Source organism: Accipiter gentilis, chromosome 21 (assembly GCF_929443795.1).
Source record: "Accipiter gentilis chromosome 21, bAccGen1.1, whole genome shotgun sequence".
In the NCBI taxonomy this organism is placed as follows: Eukaryota; Metazoa; Chordata; class Aves; order Accipitriformes; family Accipitridae; genus Astur; species Astur gentilis.
Window position 1 is genome coordinate 12,965,064 of NC_064900.1, and position 17,858 is coordinate 12,982,921.

Consider the following 17,858-nt stretch of genomic DNA (forward strand, 5'->3'; position numbering starts at 1 on the left):
TTTGCCTGACACTGCAGGGCTCCAAGAGTTTGGATGTGCCTTTACGTATCACTACTACAAACTCTCCGAAAAGCCATCTTGTATCATTACCATTTTATCATTTTCATCATGCACCAGCAGTATATGATAGGGTAACTCTTTGTTTCTGTATAATATCAAAAGTATTAAATAGATGATGTATGCATATTACAAAGATAAAATTTTCAGTGCTTTCTACTCTTTTAGCATTATCCACACGGTGCAGCTTTGGAAGAATGAATTGATATGGACTATTTAACAACAAAAATCTGAAACTAAAGGTGTATTGTTGACTTTATATCAATGCTGGATAAATGTGAGCCAAAAAGAATTCACCCTGATATCCGGATCATAGGCAATGATCACAGAGTTTGCTGGTAAGAAAAATCTAAAAACCAAAATCTGAATTTGTATTGTTTGAGGATATGTGATGCTACTGCGAAACAATGAATGATGTGCTTGCAGAGTAAATTAGAGCTTGTAATAAAATGTTAACCTTAAAGTCTATGTGTTTGAACAGATTTTAATAGGAAAAAACTTGCTCTCTGAATTTTTTTATATGTCTTTTACTTATCTGTTTTTGTAAGATGCTTGTATGTATGACTGATAGCAATTTCGGGATCAAAGTAATTAATGACATAAGTCAGTAATAATTTGAACTGGAGATAATGGGGGTTATGCCAGCTTACACTAGATATGTATTTGGCCCAGCCTCTTTGTAATCGTTGTATAGACAAGTCTGAAAAGAAGAGTGAGATTATCTTAATTGCTTCCTTTATTGTTTGATTTACTAGGTTCTAAATCAGGAAATATATTAAGTCTTCCCCCTTTTCCCCCAGATCTTCTTAATGGGTTTCTGTACTTCCTAGAGTAAAGTGAAGTTTCGTTGTTATTGTTATTATTAAAACAAGAAATACTTTTCAGCACCTCACCTTTACGACAGCGTGGGGAAGTTTTCCTTTTGATCTTCACTCTTTTTTTTTTACCCTTATGTAAACTTGGATTTATGCTCCATCTCATACTGGCAATCTGCCACGTCCTTCTGTGTTCTCATTTACTTGTCTCTTTGTTTCGCTGCTATCTTCTGGTGCCTTTTTCAGTAAAATTAACAAGCTCTTGCTTACACCACAGCTGAAGTTAGTCTACTGACTGATCCAAATATGCTGTTTGTTTCTGCATGTTCTTTGTGTCTGGAATGACTTTTGCTTTAACATTGCAGTTACCATTATAGTTGGTCAGAAAATCAAATTTTTTCATTAAGAATGTTTCACGAAAAACAAGTTCCTTGAAAATGTTTCCATTGAAATTTGTGGAAATGTTCCTATTTTCTCTGTGAAAGGCTGCAAACAAATGTTAAAGTTTTTTTTTAGAATTTTGTTGAAATTACACTATTTGGTGTTTTTTAAATGCAGAAGTACTACAAGTGTAAAAAATATTTTTACATACTAAAATACCTTGTTTGTATATGTATTTATATGGTGTTGAAAGATCTTACTGAAGTATAGAAGTCAGTATTATATTATATACTATCACAATGGGTAAGAGTAGTGTGTCTTGCCTACCACAGACTGATTTTGGTTTTCCTAAAGAATCATATCATAAAATTAGCCCTGATGAAGACTCAAATGGATTAAATATATTTTTCAAGTTTTGGCAAGCAACTTTATCAAAATGCTTAAAATAGTTGTGCTTTAATACTGCTTAAAAAGTTCCTAGAGCATAGTGGTCTGTTGCAAAGCACACTGCAAATTAAACTGCCAATATAAGAGTTCTGCATGATTGTAGTCACTTCACGTTACTGTTTCACTTCATGTTACTGTTTCTATTGCTAGAGATTTGGGAACTATGCCCAAAGTTTTATAAAGAACAGGTAATTAGTTGGGAGAGATATAGCATCTATATATATGGTCCTCTGAATCCGTAAATAATGTTCTGCTCCTGTATTTCATCTTTTCACAGTGAGAAGTGGGCCTAGTCAAACGTTACACTGTATACCACAAACCTAGAGCAATTTCTGAAAACTTTCTGAAAACTTTCTGAAAAAAATTTAAAAAATTAAATTCTGTCTGTGAAGTTTGAAATTATGGGTTTCGGTAGTCTCAATCCCTGCAATGGTATAGCTGAAATCATGGAAATCACCTGGTGGTCTGGCAGAGGCAGGATCCTCTCTGATGAGGGATATGGTGTTAAACTGGAGCAGAGTCTGGTGGGGAGGGACTCACCATTCCTGCCCACACCACACGCAGCCACATCGCTCCAGGGCACAGTGGAAAAACATAGAAATACCACTGTTCCTGAATCATTTCAACATTGTCATTCTCTGCAGAAGATAATGCAGCGTATTATTTCCTCAGCTGAACCCCCCCACCACCGTTCCTATGGACTGTGTTTGCTAAGTGATCTGGTTGTAAGGGCATCATGGAAAAATCTGTGTGCCTTCTGCAGAGAGAAATCTAAGTCAGAAAACATTGCACCTTAGCTTTATCTAAGCCTGGGGGATGAAAACACTGATCTTTATCATGAACCCAGCCCTGGTACATAGGTTCACTCTGAAGAAAAAAAAAGCGCCAGCTACCTTGTACACTCTTCCTTTCTGTCTCTGAGTCAAGCCCATAAACTGAATCAAGCACATTTATGTACATATTATGCAAACTGTTACAGATGAGCTGACAATACAGCTTTACTGGTGCTATTATTGAAGCTAGTGTTTGTAATTCACCTGTTTATTTTCCATAAAATTTAATACGCCCGGGAGTCATCGTAACACAAACCCTGGCATTGTCAGCCTTCAGATGATGTTTTGTCTCTTCCTGGCCTTTGTTACGTTCAAAAAGCTGTGCAAATATCCATTGGGTCTCACAGCATTGCTGTGAGAAAGCATAAGGAGGAATTTCTGGCCTGTTTTACAGATAGGAAAATGAGGCAGCGCAAGAAAGGACCTGCTGAAGGTCGTGTGCCCAGCCAGTGACAGAAATTGGATCGGAACTCATGACTTGGCTCTTACATTTATTTCCAGTTGAGTTTTTGTTTTCCTGCTTCAAAATCAGTGCGGTTTTGATGAGGAAGGTTGAAGTGATGGAGTTGTACTCAAAATGAATAACTGGGGAACCTGTTACTCGCCATTCAGTACTGGATCATCCTGCTTCTTATACTTTTCCAAAAACTTAATACTATCTATTTAGCATTTATACTACAGTAGAGCTTTGTTACCAAACAGGTAAGAAACCCGCTGCATTGGACTCTGTCCAATGTTTCAATAAGTGGTCCGTACCCTAAACCAATGCAACTTCAGTTGTAGTGACTGATCCAAAAAGATCCCACGATAATTCCCCATGTTCTGGTCTGGAGCTGGAGAGCCTTGTGCTATCCCCAGTTTTCCTTCAGACATCCTGTGTGACCTTGGGAAACTCATCTACTGCTTTTCTGCCTCGTTTCTCCATATGTAAGAAGAAACAATAATGATTCTCTTCCTTTGAGGACCTGGGTGAGTCTCTCAGATGCTGTGATCAGGAGCTGAATAACTTGATAAATTAATTTAGTGTTCTTCAAGGAAAATAAACCAGGAGGTGTACACTGTATGAGAACTAATGCCAGACCCTGTCTGGATTTGCTATTTTTTCCTCACTTTTTTGTCATCCCATAGAGAATTGTAAAGACCTACCTCTACTTAATGTCCCTAGCCTGGATGTTGCAGACCTCTGATTGCATAATGATTATTGCATAATGTGACCCCTTAATGCTGTTGCAGTTTTGAACTAAATACCAATGTATTTTTTTATGTGATTCCGACTAGCGAAGTCTGCTTCTGTAGTTCAGCAACATAAGCAAGAACTGCCAAATTATTAAAAAGTAATTAGAACAGATGGTAAAAGATGGCATCTCAAACCTTCCAGGAAGAAACACCTAACATCCTGATTACATTTCATAGAATAAATGTTGACTGAGATAAGTGCAGTAAGGTACTTCTTATAAGAATATTGACAGTTTTTGTTTCCTACAGATTGAATTATGGTTTAGCTGCATTAGTAGACACATTGTAATGTAACTTTAAGTCAAATTTCACAAGCAAAATAAGACAATACAGATGGTAGCACGTGTATTCTTTAATTTGCGGTTGTTTGCATGACCACCAAGAAAGAAACAATTTGTCATGAGTGAATTTGTGCTTATTAAGTGTTTTTCTTTTTCACTGACATAGTTTTTAGTTCTCTCAGCCGAAAACCTCATGGAAATGTCTGGCCAAGTGAGTTGACTTGTAATGAGAAGACTTGTGAGGAGCTGAATCACACCCTGCAATCTGAAGTAACTCTTAGGTCCCTTTCAGCTTGTCAGATCTTTCTAACATCCTGCTGCGAGGTAAAAGTCGATCAGCACCTGTGAAGAGGCTCTCCATCACTGCGTGGCCAGAAATGGCCTCTTTAATCATGACTTGGAGGGCATTTCAGTTTTACAAGAGCCAAGAGTTTAAAGCTATAAAATAGTAGGAGGAAGGGAAGAGAAAGATTTTTTTTTCTGTCGTTTTAATGGCTTTAAAGCTCACTTCAGTTAACATTTTCAGGCTTAGAGGGTGAGATAGTGGTAGGAATTCCCAAGGCAGTGGTAAGTGAAAATGAGAAAGAGGAAGATGAGATTTTTACTTCATCGCTAACTTTTACGAACTGCAATTCTAAGGAAAGTAGCAAACACAAGATCTACTACAAAAAATGTTGATGGTGTCAGCAATAGACAGATTCCGTTGGTTCCAGTACATTTTCAATCAGGTAGTGTAGAAGAATCCCCATTTTATTTGTAGGATAGATGTAGGTGAAAAGATAAATTCTGCTTACTGCTGTATCCTGTTTGCAGAGATGAGGAAATCAGGCCATCACCAGCATTTAAACCCTAGGGACAGATTTTAGCTACTAATTCCCAGAGCACACTCTCAAGGTAAAGAAGGAAAAAAGTTAGAAATTGGCAGTTCAAAAATGAACAAGGTAGCTCTTGTGTTTTGAAGAGCTGCATTGTGGGAAACTGTGACACCATGGATGGAGTCAACAGCTACTTTATGAGCTCCTTCTCATGCTGGGAACACTGAAAGTGGAGATTATAGCAAATTTTTTTAAGTAGGGGTTTCCAGGAGCCCTAAAGGTGGTTGATAAGTTGAATTTGTAAGCTTACTAGATAGCTTAATTTATCTTTATTGCTGCAAATAAATAACTTGCCAGAATGGGCCAAAGGGCTCAGGTGAATATTATCAACCTAGAGCTCAGACCTTTAGTGATGAAAGAGGGGGAGGTGAACAACTCAGTGCAGAAGCTGTGGAGGGGAGGAGACATAAATATTAACCAATTTCTAGTTGTTCTCTAATTCTGGTAGTACTTCGGCTAATTTTGGCTGGTTAGTGAGTTGGAGTGCTGCTCCAGAACTACTCTCCTCTGGAGACAGAACACTTGAAAATGTCAAGTTTTCAAAATGAATATTGCAGGAATGTGTTACTTCGGGTGATATTTTCAGCAAGAAAATTTAGGTCTTGAAATGACCATGCAGTGAAATGGGAACAAGGGAGAGTAAATGTGTTGTGGGGGAGAGAAGTTTCAAGGTGCTGCTTTGAACTTCATGCAACAAACTAGGAACTGCATAGCGTGCGCATAGTATATATGGTACTATATACAGAAACCTGCCAGGGGAGAAGAGTTGCCTATGAAAAATGGAGCAGAGAAGCTGGCTGTTTGGCAGGGCAGTGAGAGCACATTTCCCAGGTATGTCAGAGGCCCTTGTGTTCCCGGGTTGCTTTGAATCAAGCACAGCTGGAAGCATAACCCAGATTTTCCACATCGCAGGCGGGTGCTTTATCACCAGAAACTCAAAAGCTGCTGCATTGGTGTGAAATGATCCCTTAGTCAAATGTCAAAACTTTGAAATATTTTCTTAAAATGACATCTTTGTTTTCTGATCTTCTGCAAGACACAGAGGCAGAAATTAATTGCTTTGGGTCGGTTGTTTCACCTGTTGACAAACCGTGAAGACAGTTAAGGCATGGAAGGCAGCTCTGGGTGGCCACCTGTACAACCATGCACTTGGGAGGTAGCACAGGAGCTTTTGGACTAACCTGCTCCCCTGGCAGGTCTCCATTATTTGGTCGGGGCTTGGAGAGCTGGTGTAAAGGTGGAAGTCTGGGCTCAAGCTGGGATACACCAAGCACCTCAGGTAATGAACTCATTTCTGAAGAAAATGGTGAAATGGAGAGTATGTAATAATACCCAGGCCTGATTTCTCATCTCTTCTTGGGGCACTCAGGTGCTTTCACAGCTCAGAGGTCATTGTGTCCTGGGGATGAGGAATATTTGGGGTGCTCTGGTTCGAGCTCACTGCTTCTTCTTGGCGGCTGGAGAGAGAGGACCCCATGCTAAGAGTCAGCATCAGTAGGGATACTTGTGTTGTATTTAACTTCTTCAGGCAGTAAAGACTACTTGGCTAACGCTAAGCGAGGTCCAGGATTAGTTGTAGCATCTGGGCTGGGAGATAACTGACGTTGCAGAAAGCTTCAGAAGAGCCAGAGGACATGGTAGGTATGAAGCCTGTATTCATTTTTGGAGCTGGTTGACTTATGTGTGTGAGCAAAGGGCCACCATACTATCCCTAGGGATACTGGGAGATGCTCATAACAGGACACTGGTGTGTGCTACGGCATTAGGACAGTAACAAACTGATGTTATTTCTGTGGCTAGGCTGGAAGCAGCTCAGGCGAAAAGGGGTTCAGGTGGCATTATCAGGAAGGAGGGTGGAAGCTTGTCTCTGGGGACTGCTGTTAAACATTGTGATGGGGTATGGACAGTTAGACTCATGGATCCGAGCTGAGCAGAGTGCCCAGACTGAGAGACACTGCTCACCTCTGTTACTGCTCGGACTGAACAGGGGCTGCAGGTCAGTACCAAATTTAGGGCTAGTTGTGTGAGGGCCTGAGAAACACAAAGGGAGGAATTGCAAACCCTCATAGCTGGAGCAAGATGAATCCGACTGCTTTTCTCTTCTGTATTATTTAACTTTAGGTGAATAAATTGATGCTGAAATAATGTTATGTGTGGAGCTGATGCTGCTAACCGCTCTTTTGCTTTTCAGTGTAACAACTTTATCTGAGCTTGGTCCCAGTGGTAAGTTTCAGGGTCTGGAGACATCATGTGAAATCGTGTGCTGTATACACAGAGCATGCAGTTAGGTTGTGTTTTTATTTTTTATGTTGTCTAATTTTTGTATCGCCATAATTGAAAACTGCCTGCATTGTTTCCTGAAACCTAGAGCGAGGCAAGACAGTTGCCAAAGCATCATCGTCTTTACATTTCACCAAGTCCCCCTAATGAAATTGCCTCGCCCTTAACGTCTTAAAAGAGTAGTGAAATGGAATTTTATTTCAGAGAAGAAAATAAGTGCAGGTTGCGAATAGGACAGGATTTTGTGCCCTTAAGTGGATTATACTCCCGTCAGGGTACTCCAGATTTTGCAGACGCAAATCTGAATTTAACATATGGCCTCAGCCCTAGGCCAGGGTCCTATTTGAATTGTTCCAGGCTTGTACATAGAAAGCTGTGCTCCAAACATGAATCCAATTACCAGCTGCAGTCAGGCAATTGAATGGCTACAGAAGAAATACTCTAATAGATGGGGGGGAGGGAAGCAGGGGGAGGAGTGGGGAGAGGACTATGATTTGTGTGGTAATCAAGAAGAGAAGGTCAATTGTAATAGAACAGGCTGGTTTAGAAGACAAAGCTAATGCAGGATGCCTTCCACTCTGTTGAGGGATGCTATCAATAGATCTACTGCTTTCATTACAAAAAATGTCACTAAGTGACAAGATGAATATAGGCAGGGAAAGAAGCGCTTCAGATGGATCAGGTGATTAAAACCTAGACTGCAGACGAGCAATTAACAAACGCCAAACTGATGACCTGTACAGGAACTTAAGTATATGAAGGGAGGAACGGAAAAGGTGCAGCAGTGCGCACACACGCATGCAGCTGGTTTTGATTGATGACACTGAATAGGCTTTTAAATGTGTTTTCTACTACTGCGGGCTACTGAATAGAAACACCAAAAAATGCCTGTTGTCCCCAGAAAGCACATGGTTTTGTTAACAGTTTTATTGCGATTTAAGCAGCTAGCATTCTGCTCTTCTAGAGGCAGTGGGACTAGAGATGAATACCTATTGATCACCCTTTGTATGATGACTGTGCACAATAGCTGTTCAGAGCCTGGTTTGAAGTGTCTGCTGTGTCAGTGCACGAATGCACCCTTTATACATTTCAGCTGCTCATTTACTGACAGCAGCCTGGGCAGCTGACACCCACATTCCTAGAAAATTGCTTATGTTTTTTTTCCCTTCTTCATCTCACAAGATGAGGACTTTTGAAAAAAGCTGAGGGTAAGCTTTCTGCTAGGATTGAGAAACATCAGTTAAACATTCAGTGCATTCCCCTAGCCTACAGATCAGCCTATAAATCAGAAGGAAAAAGGGTTTGGATATTTATGCTTGTTTTACTGCTGTTTACATAATGTTATATGTGATTCTTGAGATATGGCAAATGAGCTAAGTCTTTCATCAGTTTTAAAATACTGGCATTTATCAATTACAAGAATTGATTGTCACCAAGCTTCTAGAGCAGGGTATATTCAATTTATGGTTGAAAGAAATGCTATGGCTTTCTTCAACTATTTCTGGGACTTTAATTGTGTCTTTCATAATATAAAGTGCTGAACTGCAACTTTCAAGGAGAACATAGGAAAACCTACAGGCTTTCTTGGAAACATCTGCATTTTCATTTCAAAAGAACCAGCTTTTAAAAAACTGGGGCATCGGAAGTTATAATGACATGTCAAAAGCTATTTATTCTATAAAAGCATATAGTGTTAATGCATCCATCAGTGCTGATAAATCCATCATGGCTTAATCTGTTGTGCTCAGTGTGGTAACAGGACAAGAAACAGCCATCTGCTTACCATATTTGATTGCTGTTTCTTTGCACAAATACAGTCCTGCTTCCAGCACTTAAGAGTGATTAGCTGTAACTTATGGAGCTTGCTGGGGCGTACCCACTGAGTAATTACTGGAGAAAGCAATCGCAAGAGCATCTGAACATGGGGGCAAATTGTTAGCAACTACATTTGTGACAAGTTTAAGGTCTAACAAATCTCCCTACACGTGTGCCATAAGGGAAAGAAAAAAGGGCAGAGCACAGTCTGTAAAGGACGGGGTGTCTATTACAGATATTTTCCAAAGCCTACTCTGCAAAAGCTTGAAAAGCCTGATTTCCTATCACTCCAAGCCCCCAAGGCAAAACAGTCCTTGATTAAAAAAGGGGAAAAATTTTAATTGCTCTTTCTCTCACATTCCTAGCTCTGTAATTTATTTTTCCAGCAGTTGCACAGGATCAGGGATGGGGGCTTTATGCCGTGCCTCCCCCCGTCAGGCAGCCGTGGGGCTGAGGCGGCGGTGGGGGCCGAGGCGCAGGCATGACAAAAGCTTCTGTCCTACTGCTTTAATAGGTTATTTTATTTAGTATGTTAAAAGGGGCTAGTTCTCTAAAGTCTTTCTTGAAATGACTAGTTTGGAGAGACCTACTCCCAAACTGAACCTCCCGGCATCCCTACCTTGTTCTGGGATTTTATTTGGCCAAATGTTTGTTTACAGAGGGGCAGATTAAATGTACGATGAAAGAGAATTGATTTAGCAGAACAGCCTAAGATATTTAGAACAAGTTCAGTGTGCCTTTTCAATCTCCAATTTTGTCTTATTTTAAGTTCTTATGTGGGATTTGAGGTTTTCTTAGAACTACTTATGGTACTTTGAGCAATTTTCTTTTTGATTACCTATAACTATTACCCTTCTCCTTTTGCAGTGTTATACTACCTTCTCTCCCTCTGACCAAAAACCCCAACTCTCATCCTTTCCCCCCCTTCTCACTCTAAGGGAAAATTAAAATGAAACTTCACCTTCCCTGTCACTGGGCTTTCCTCCAAAAAAAGGCTTAACTGTGACTTTAGAGTTGTATTGGCCTGACACAAAAATTAATTTCTTTTAAATGCATGATGTAGCTTTTTGAAATGCTTTGGGATACTTGAGAGATTCTAGATGTCATACAGCTAACGTATGTGTATTTTGCCTGCTCTGATAATGGTCAACTCTACCTCAGGGTTGTGCTGTCAGTGGTCACTTACACGGAGACTTCTCTTCCTGAAGCAGTAGTAGCATACATCAACCAAACGGCACAGCTAGTAGAGCCGTAACCGTTTTTAAGGGGACTGTCCTGATGGTTTTTTGAGAAATAAGACCAGTCATTGTGCAGTTCTGCCCACACAAAGTGACTTTGGAGGCGGTGGGGAAGATTTTCCCTGGTGCTCTTGGGCTGTGTAACCAGCTGCGTGTCAGAGCACACCTTAACGAACCTGGGTGAGTGGCTGAGAGAAAAAAGACATGATTTACGTAGCTGCTGACTAAGATGGCTTTTTGAAAACAGGTGAAAATGCAAATCTGTCCTTTGCAAATTGCAGAGAGCACCTTGTGTAAGGATCCTCCTTAACAACAGAAACTACTGCCCAAAGTAGCCGACCATATATTGAGCCCCAAGCAACACTAACCCATGCTGCTCCAGAGCCTTTGCCCTGACTAGGGTAGGGACTTGAGGGGTTTGGAGTCAAGGCGACAGATCACAGAATGGCAGGAGAAAGGTAGCAAACGGTCAAACTGGGAAAAAAAGGAAACAAGAAGTGTTGCAGTGAGTTTTGCCATGAGCAAGAAGATGGAGCTTTTCATAATAGAAGAAACACTTGTGATTTCCAGTTCAGAGGAATTTCCTTCGGTTGCTCATTTGTAGCCAGATAAGGCCTTGGGCGTGCGGGACAGTCTGTGCAGAGATGCAGCTTGGCCAGCAGCCTGAGGTCGACCTGCCCAGGGGTCCTCTCTCTTGGTTCAAAAAGGCAAGAACCGTTGCCTTTTTGTAGTGGTGACAATGCAAAATGACTAGGTAAAACCAAGCAGGAAGAAAGTCAGAAAGAAAGAGGAGAGATGTTAAACAAATCTTCCCTTGATTACTTTACCTCTTCCAGGAAGGTTTGTGATTCCAGTTTTCAGCCCATTCAGTCACAGCAAACTCGGCGTGGTCCACACTGGTTCCTAGGGATTCAGCTTGACTCCTCCCAACGGTGCTGCCGGCTCCCAGCCGCCCCGCAGAGACTTTTGTTCTTGCCATCCCCTCTGCCACGGCACTACTTCTCCCCACTCTGTGCTCGGCGGCTCCTCAAGGAAAGGCACAATCTGGCCTTTTCCCTCCTGAAGGGAGAAATGTAACGCGTGGGCACGCATGACAAAAACATCAGATGAGATTCATGAATAGGTTTACTTGATTATCTTTCTAGTTCCTCTTCCTCTAACAGAAGGAGCCCATACAGGTTCAAATGTTGGCTTCCTCGTGGGGCCAAAAGCAAGAAGTCAGCGTGTATGAAAACATCGTCAGAGGTGGAACTGTGCAGTGTCGATGCAACTCCAAATGTTCAAGGCTGGTGCAAAGATGTTCCTCATAACCCTTTGAAAATATCTCAGGAGGAAGGTGTTTTGTCCTAGCCTAGGATCTGCTGTAAGAACAACCAATTAAAAAGATAGGGAGAGGTGCTAGACAAACAGCGTGCTGTGGCAATAACATCCAGGGCCTGATGATTCTGCAGTAACTAGATCCCTTTAAATCTACTTAATGCTGCAGCATATGCTTGTTTTCAGTATCCAGCTGTATTTGTAATACTTCACACATTTTTTGAGTAAAGGTTTAATTCATTTTACGTATCTGGTGATAGAATCCATGTGCAATCTAGAAGAAATGAGAAGATGACTTCCCCAGGCTAGTCTCATTCTGCCTCATAGTAAGCTCTTTTCATTCAAAGTAACTGAATTTTTTTTCCATGCCATAACTTCTTGCAGTACTAATTACATCTTTGCTTTAAGACCTGGAGTCGCCAATAGAGAGATTGTGTTGTTGCCCTTTACCTTGACTGAGAAGTGGTGACTCTTGTTTGGTGCTGCTGTTGACTGGATTTGTGCCAGAGCCATATAGCAAATTAAATATTATATATCTTCCATATAACTCTGGCTAATTTAGGTCCAAAGTAATTGCTTTTAGAGTAATTGATTTACAACTATAGCCAATATCTCTGTGTGTCTTTTGTTGTTTTAATTATCTAATGATCTGATTGTGCAAGCAATACAGGATAAAGGCTTCATGTTTATTTCGTTTTGTATCACAGAAAGTCAACAATTTGAAAAGCAGAGATCTGCAGTCCAAATTACATAGGACCTTTAACCTGGCCATCAATTTGACCCGCACAACTCAACGTTCACATGACATTTTTATGTACAAGCGTTACACATAAGAAACACCCTCTATCGTGCTGCAAGTAAATACATAATTCCCCCATTTTATATGTGATCATAGGACTTGCTTTTTTTGTCAAGGAATAAATTTGTCTATTATTTTGTTAAGGAAAAACAAGATTGAGAAAAGAATGCCTGAGTTTTTTTGGGTTAGCTTTTTTCTTTTTCTTCCCCCCCCCCCTCTCCTCACCCCCCAGTAGTACTATGATTTGATGTTGTTTGACTGTGCCTGGTTTTGAAGTCAGATTATAGCATTTGAGGACATAGGGCACAATCAGTTCTTAGCTAATTACTTTAGCTAGTTCATTATTAATTTGCTATGCAGCCTCTTCCAGTATAGCAAGTTAGTGCCTGTGCCACGCCAATAACAGTGAAAAATGAAGCAGAAAGGACTTAGGAGCTATGCAAGGATGGGAGGTGATGTTACAGTTTTAGTCCATCGTTGCTGGCTGTAGGATCTGTCCGTGACGACAAATGGGAAAGCTTCCCGCTTGTCATCAGCAGTGGGGCTGGAGGGTGGGAATTCAGCTGCAGGTCAGTCACTTACCAGCAATTATGTCAATCTGAACTTGAGAGGGCAAAATGTTGATAATGTCTTTTTGGAAACCAGAGTCAGAATGGAGACTGTAAATCCATGTCATGTAGGAACTGCAGACATGAAAGAGCAAAGTTGGGACAAGAGAAGGGGTGAAGCTGATACCAGAAACTTCTATGAAATGCATGAACAGAAAGCAAACTGTTGTGACAGTCTGCACTATCAAAAGGATTGAAGAGGGTATGTACCCTCAAGCACCTTGTCAATAATCTCTGAAATAATTTAAATCTTCACTATGTTGGAATTCATTGGAATCACTATTTAACAAACGTTTCTGGAGGGGATTGGCAAGGCATTTGCTCCCAGCAATATCCTAAGTAATCTTTCTTTTGTTGCTGCAAGATGGGAACAAGAATAAAATTTTGAGAATTCTGCACCATTAGAGGATGTTTGTGGGTAAAATTACGTATGTGGTTTTCAGAGCCACTGAGTTTCGTCAGATTCCTGAAGATGATGTTTCTGTTAAATAAGAGATCTGATAATATTTCCCCCCCTTCATGCCCTTCTTTCTCTCTCACATGCTACAGTTTTTTTCTGTTTGCACAGAAAGAAAGATCCAAGTGTAGATTACACCAATATTGGACCTTTCAAAATGGCCCAATGCAGGTTTTCCAGGGGTGCTATATATCCTTGCTGCCTTTTAATTTCTTTGGCGTTTTAAGTAGCTGCTTGTAAGTAACTTTACTACCACCAGAACTTCCTTCTCTATCCTATATAGTGTCCCTGCCTGATAATTACAACCGTATTGCCACCTATTTTATTGATGTTGAATTAGCTAAGGCTTTTAGTTATTATTATTTTGGTAAATACTAAACTTTTGTGCTGTTTCCAATTGCTGTATATTGTACATATTGTTTTACAAGCTTTACAAACTGCTTCCATAACTGTAAAATCCATGAACTTTAGGGTTTGAAATAGAGTCACATAGTGCTTTAAACAAGTTATTCTCATTTTATAGTCATTTGTCAGGTAATCAATTTAAAGGTCTTCTACACTGCCCTTTCAACATGTAGGTGTAATTCCTATAAGCATTAATAGGATTTACATTTCCTATTCACTGGAGACCATATTCTTTAATTTGCTTCTCATTCTTTCAATACATAGGTAGCAGGAATCTGGCATAGGGTAAAATACTACAGTATACAGTATATTTGCAAGTATTTTCAATGTTTCATTTTACCAACTTTGTCTTCAAATTTATTCTAGTCTGAGAAGCAAAACATACAAGTATCATTTTTATCAAACCTCTTTCCTAATAACATGCTACAAGATAACATGGCACCCTCTCTAGGTTTCATTTCATAACTAATATATTTAGAGGGACATAAATCTGACTCTATTGATTACCCACCCCAGGGAAAAAGACTCACTGGATGAAAATTCTGACATGGGAAGCCAGGGTCATTCCTGAAGGAGCTGCTGTCAGAGCAACCATCCAGGCAAATTAGAAGATGGCAAATTAGGAGAGATGGGGTGGGTGGCATCCAGAGTACGGTGAGTAAGCAAAGAATTGCAAACCAAACTCAAAAACCTGTGGGTCTATCGAAAACAAAACCCCAGCAGTTCTAAGAAGAAAAATTCTTAGAACACGTTCTTGAAAATCCCGGATTAAAGAGATTGGATTTCCTCCTACAGCAAATGGGTATGCCGTACGTGTCTTTGCTGTCTTGCATCGGTGCTGAAATTGGCCCTGACATCTGGAAGCTACAGCATTATTCAGACTTCAATATTTTTAAAAAAGTGCAAAGTAACGTTCTTCCACTGTGAGGAAAATTTTTTGTGTTTCAGCTGCACTTTTGCATGGGCAGGGGTTTCTTGAGGAGGGCTGAACTTTAGCAGATATTTGGGTATGAGTGTGTGGGAGAAAACAACAAAGTGAGTTTAGGTATTGTTAAAATTGTACAGAGACAATGTTCAGACTTTAGCAACTCCGTGACATACACAACTTTAATATCTATAGATCTCTCTACAGACTCCATTTAGTAAAATAAGCTTGCAAGGTTCATCAGAACCTACCAACAGAAATTCACTGAAAGGCGTATCATTTTTGTAGTATAACAATTCCGCAGTCATTTTCAGACACTTTTACTTGATACCATATATGATTATTTAAGAGTAGCTTACTTTTCTTTTCGTTCATGGAGAAAAAATAGGCATTTGCTAACCAACTTTCCACCCTTGCCTCAGACCTTGACTGATCATTTCTTTCATCAGAGGTCATCTGTGCTTCTAAAAATGAAACCTGTGTGGCTGTTGTTTGTTCAGTTGTTGCATATTAGCTCCTCAGTGGTTAAAAAGATCTGAACAAATAAGAGGGCTTACCCTACACTATATTACCCTTTATTAGTAGGAAATTGAAGTCTAGAGATTATTATTAAGCCTCAGCCACTGAAGGCTACCCATACTCTGATAAAGACCCCTCAAACTGACCCTTGGCCAAGCTGCATTAGGAGGATTTTACCCTTGTTACTAATTAAATAAACAGTTCTGATGGTATTATTCTTCCTCATAGCCGTTTCATGACATCAGCTCTCCGTGGCACCCACGGACAAAGAGAATCGGGTTCCTCTTTGGGACGCGACGGTGTATTAAGGGCCTGACACTGGGCCGTCCGCGGCTCGCCTGCCCTGTTATGTTTAACGCACCGGCGTATCGGGTGTCAAAGGGCTTTTCATTGAAGTTTGGGGAGAGTAAGGACAAGGTTTCCATTAAAATAGAAACTTGGTGGATTTTGTTTTCCAAATGGAAGAAAGGCAATTTAATTTCTGGCTTGGTGTGCCAGAAAATACAGAAGGAAACAGCTTGATGAGTCTGAGAGGCACAGACATCAAAAAAGAGGGTATTTGGGTAACTTTGGTGCCTTTCCACTACTTAACTCGGCTTTTTATTAAGAATGTATCTTTACAAACACACTTCTTCACTTCAAGGTAGGCATAAGGTTAAGGTAAAGAACCCTTAAATTTTTGCAGTGTTTCAAACGGTAATTTCATTTTGAAGGCCGTAATCTCTGTGCCAGTGTGACCTAAAAGTAAATAAATTCCAAGCAGAGTATTTATTATTTTCTGGGAAAAAAAAGTCGTCTCCACTTTAAACAGATGGAATTCACTGGAAACAAAATAGAGATGGATCTGGGGTTTATTTTTTTTTTTCTGATTTTGTCTGTGTGAAGGAAGCCCAGAGGTTTACACAGAACTACGGTCAGATCAAAAGGTCCGGCCTGGATAACAGAAATTCTTGTCACTCAGGATGACATAAAGGATCACCCCATCACTCTTCTATGGACTCCATCGCCTTCCAATCCTGATTATGGAGAACATATGAGCAGGAGCCAGAAAAATAGATATGCATATAATCAAAATAAATAATCAGCTCTTCTTGCCAACATTATTGGGTTTGGCTTTCTATCTTTGGTACAATGTGCTCTTGGGGAAAACATGGGTGCCAGGGCCTTGGTTCTCCAAACAATGAAGGCCTGACTTCAGCTTCAATATTCAAAAGAATAAAATCCTAATACAGCTAATTAAGAGAGAGCCGTCATGTATTTTTGTTTGGTTGTTTCACATATCAGAAATCTTATGACTTAAGTGAAATGAATCTTCTTTGAATTAGAATATTTTCAAATTAAGAAATAAATCGATTTCAAATGCTAAAATTTCTAGCAAAGAAAAAAGTCCAATTATAGTTCTTGACAATTTGTTCCAGTTGCTGATTGTCCTCACCGTAAAAAAAAATAAAATGGTTGCATCTTATTTTTCCTATCCTATACTTTTTTCTTGTATTAGGCTTCATTAATTATTTTCCTTATACTTTTTGTGTTACAGACTGTAAATCCCCTCTACAATCAAATTGCTCATCCTCACGTATGTATATGTAGCCTTTGGTAAGCACTCCTTAATAATTTCGGAATAGATGAAGCTACTTGGGTCTGTGCTTATTTTCCAGTCCATTAATCATTCTCATGGCTCTTCTCTAAACCACCTCTTCACTAGCACCCTCATCAGCAGGGCACCATCTTGCGATACCGCACCACGCCTCACGGGAAAATATCACCGTGTCCCCGCAGGTTGTCACCCAGGGATCATGACCCAGCGCTGGCATTGTCTGTCTGTCCTGTCTTTCCCTCTTTCCCGTTTCCGTGAGAGTATCCATGTGATGTCCTCCAGCAGAAGGGCTCAGATCTGCCTGGATATCGGAGGGCTCCAGTGCTGGTATCACCCGTCCCAATGCCTCCTTTTGCAGTAATCCATGGTAATAAAGAGGGCAGAGGCTCTCTGCCTGCTCTCCCACTTCCAGAATACGTATTTTATTAGCCTTTAAATTTACAGGATCACAAAATGTATTTTTCAAAGCGTCTGGCACCGCTTAGAAGTCATAACGTTTTAAACTTCTCTGTGAAAGATGGATTTGTTGAAAAATTACTAACAATAGATAAATCTTTATAAAACCGGGATCAATTCTGAAGTAACTCTGTTTATTTTATTGCTCATCTGTGTCACGGTAGCTCTTGATGACATAGAGTCTTGAAGTGCAAGACAAATATTGTTTGTTGAATCTATAAATTGTCATTAGCAGTGCTTGGAAATTTTTCTTTGAAGTGCCTTCTACTAGAAAATGAAATCCTGTGGAAAGCAAAACATTTTGTAGAAAAGTTTTGCAAGAGAACAGCTAAAAAGAGTAAGCTTGAAGATTGCAGTTTTGATAGTTCTGTAACAAATTTTTTTTTTTGTTCTACTTTGGTTTTGGTTATTGTTTTTATAATGTATAGCTTTACTAAGACTTAAAAAATTCTAGAAGAAATTATAATTTCATAAAAGCCAAATATATATCTACTCTAGACACATTTTAAATTTTTGT